The sequence below is a fragment of the Alligator sinensis genome, unplaced genomic scaffold, assembly GCF_000455745.1.
Source record: "Alligator sinensis unplaced genomic scaffold, ASM45574v1 scaffold188_1, whole genome shotgun sequence".
In the NCBI taxonomy this organism is placed as follows: Eukaryota; Metazoa; Chordata; order Crocodylia; family Alligatoridae; genus Alligator; species Alligator sinensis.
The window spans coordinates 2,739,001-2,742,865 of NW_005841903.1; positions in this window are offsets into that span (position 1 = coordinate 2,739,001).

The window sequence follows — 3,865 nt, forward strand, 5'->3', positions numbered from 1 at the left end:
TTTATGTAAATCCTGCATTAGTATTAAAGATTTATTTTAGGGAAGCTCAAGTATTGTTTATTTTCAAGAATAGTGAGATGCTTTCTATAGAGAATATTTTATTAATGCAGATATTCTCACGATGTAACATTGTGTGTTATATTTTGTTATTATAGAATTTACAGTAGGTGCCAAAAGCTTGGGATAGCTATGTAGTCATTATCTATAAACTGGAAGAAAATGTATCAATAGATAGATGGATAGAGAGAAGAATTCTTTCAATGTATTTAGACAGTCAGGATAAGATTTCTTTCTCTACAAACTGACACAGGGATGCTACTTTTTCAGTGAAGTTACTAATGCTTTCCAAGATGGTGCTAAACCTACTTTCTGGTGTAAATGATGGACTTCTATCATCACCTGGCATAAGCTGAAGACAATGGAGTTAAAGCAGTTTGGCCCTTTATTTTTATTATGTGACCTCTAGCTAGACTATGTAGATGGTGATAACCTGGCAGAGAAAAAATTAGATAAATTGTGAAGGGAATTTTCTTAGGGACTTCAATGTTGTGGTTGCTTCTGTGTACTCTGAGAAAGCAAAGCTGCTCAGAAATGAAGTTGTGATCTGCTGACAAGTAGAAACAGACGGAAATCAGAGAGCTCTTCAAAACATCTAAGAACTTAATTAAAGCCAGGCACTTTCAAAAGCTTTCACAGATCTATTCCAAAACCCTGTACCTGGTCCTGTGTCTACTGACATTTTTTTCCATTTCTTGTTATATGAATTGTCAAGTCAGAGACAGCCTTAAACTATGCCTCTCTTGTCGCCATGTCGAGTGCTCCTGGGAGACGGACAAGGCTGAGAGCTGCTGCCATATCTGTAGAATGATAAGGGCAGTGATTGAGTGGAATAGTACAGTATCCAATTCAGTATCCAATTTAATGCACCTGAAACTAAGATTGGGCAGTGTTTGCCAGGTTAAATGGGAAGTAATCCAAAGCCAAAACAGCCAATGGAAAGACTCCCAAAGACTTGGGGTGTTGTCTCTCTCCTCAGATGCTATTTATACCATTATTGAATTAAATATTAACAAATTAAATGTTTTTTATTATATGTTTCCCTTCTGACCATTTGGTGTCTCAGCCACAGGGAATTCTGTGACTGCAAACCACTGGAGTAATAGCTCACAAAAATGGGGAAAAGAGTGGAGCTGAGTCTATAAAACAAGCTTACATTTACAATGTAACCCATATTGTGAAATAATTTCAGAACCCTTAAATAAAGCTGAACACAGTGGCACATAGTTATACAATATTTCTTTCCAATGCATTAAATCTATTGTCATTGTTAAACAATTGTCAAAGACAGAACTAGGTGACTCTTTTTAAAATAAAAAAATACATCTAAATAAATATGACAGTGATTGCTAGAGACTGGACACAGAGAAATTGATGTAGGTCTTGGACTAAAAACACTTTTTGGTGTTTTATAAAGTTCAATTAACTTATTTTTCTCTTTTGCCACTATACATCTCAGGTGTCTTACCTATTCCAGGGACTCAAAAGCAGTCCCCTGCTCCTGTTACAGACGCCACCACAACATTGTTTGCCTACCCCAGCTGTTGTATAGTAGTGCTGTGTTGCTGCCTGCAATGGACTGCTTCAGCAAGAGCAATGCTTTTTCTGCCATGGTGCAGATTCTGCAGGGGTGGGGGGTGATTCTTGTACCCCTCCTAAGTTGGTACCTGGGGCTAGTGCCCTGCCTGGTCATCCCTCTGTTGCATTACTGCTTAGTAGAACCAAACCTTTTCAAGTTAGCCCCTTATCATAAGACCAAACCCTCAACTGCTGTAAATCATTCATACTCCACTGAACTCAGAGGAACTAGGCTTAGGCTGGGTTACCCCAGCTATCGATATTTTCTTGTTTACCTTTTTGTAATTGTACATTGATTACAAATGTCCATTTCCCCTGCAGTTTGAGCTTTTTGTATGCCATTTGCTTTGATGCAACATAGTTGTTTACTGCACCATTCCCAAGCATTCAGAACTTGTGCTGTTCACAGGATGCAGAAGTGGTTGTAGAGTGCTAACTCAGTTGGCATTTGACACTGAGACCCCCATCCGTCTCAACAATCTTTCCTTTTTTAAAACCTTTTTCCCTGCAGGAGTTTGACAGAACTATAGCTGGAGTTGTACAGAATCCCAACCCCCTCAACTGTGACTCTGAAATTCTAGCCCCAACTCTTAATAAAAAAGGTGCAGAAAAACCATATGTAGAGCCCCATGACAGTCTTCACAATATCACAAGCACTCTAGTCAGACCATTTGGAAGATACATCATCTAGATAAGCATTAACAGAAGGGCCTATCACAGAAATTTTACCAAAACTACCACCTTTTTATTAAACCCAGGGGAAATTTTAAAATCACCTCATTATTCTGATGGCTTTAGAGAGCCTGTTTTCTCTGGCTAAAACATACTTGAATGTGACATAAAAGAGACCTGGCTTAACCCTAGCATTAAAATATGCAGAGAACTGCCTTAATGGCAGAGCCAGATAGAAAGAAATGTTTTAACCTTGGCAGACTTCACAAATTCAGAAGGAGCGTCTTTTGATCAATGTCAGGCTAAAAGCAAGCTGCCAGACTGCTGTTTGCAGGACCAAGCTCCAGATTTTAAATACTTTGGCCTTTTCCAACACTAGCTCTTGATTAAACATTACCGAACCTTCAAAAATCTGAAGCCTGAGATATTCATGGAACATCTGGACTGTGCAAGGTACAAACTTTTAAGGGCATTGCAAGATATCCTGCAAATGGAAAGGGGAGCAAATAAAAGCCTTGAGAGCAGATATGTACCCACTGTGGAATGTATAAGCCAGATGCTGATCAATAGCAAACTGCCAAGTGCTGAGCTGAAGAAAAAAATAATGATGCAAAATTATGTGAGAAAACTGATATTTATAGAAAGTGAGAAAGGGAACATGGACTTACCTAGCTGTTAAACAAGTTACAGCCTAATTTTCAGAAACCAAAGCCATTGAAACCATAAATATGCAGTCCAGAAGTTATGCACATGCACAATTTTAGTCATGTGAGTAAAACTGTTAAGTTCAATGGGACTATTTTGATGTTTCAGTTTAAACATATGCTCAAGGTCCACAAAAGAGCAGGGCCTTCAATGGAAAGTTTGCCATTTTTTGCATTTAAGTGATTGTGTGCATGCAGCAACACACATACACATGCACACATAACGTGGTAACACTTAAGAGTCAAACACCTAATGTATGAACACTTAGAAGAAACACAGTTTCATGTGGACTAGAAACAGAAATGTTTTTAAAAAATGTAAGAGCAAAAGAGTAAACCTGTTAATAACAAAGACTATGTACAGACATCATATTATCTCTTACGTTTTGTTCCCAAATCAGATCTATTAATAATTCTTAGGATAGAGATGCTATGTTTAGTACTGCATTACATTCTTAGACCCAATATTTTTCCCCACAGATTACAAGAGACTGTAAATAAGGCAGGCTAGTGCTATGCTAACCAGCTCTATGTTAAAAACAAGCAATAATCTGATAAAGTGTTTATATTGACCAAATATCCAAATTGCCTTGAATGAAGTTTCCCATATCAGGGCTAAAATCTAAGGCTGTAAAGACTTCTCCTCTAGCCAGTACTATTGAGATTAACTACCAAAAAAGTAAAAACATTCAGAAAAATTCAGTGCCATTCTAGAAAGGCAAATCAGTGGGCATGCTGGCCATGGCATGGCTTGCATGCAGCTTGCCAGCTTGAGCAGGATGCTGAGCCACTGGTGGAATTTCTTCCACCAATCAGGAGAGGGTGCCTGCCCCCCCCCCCCCCCCCCCACGCCG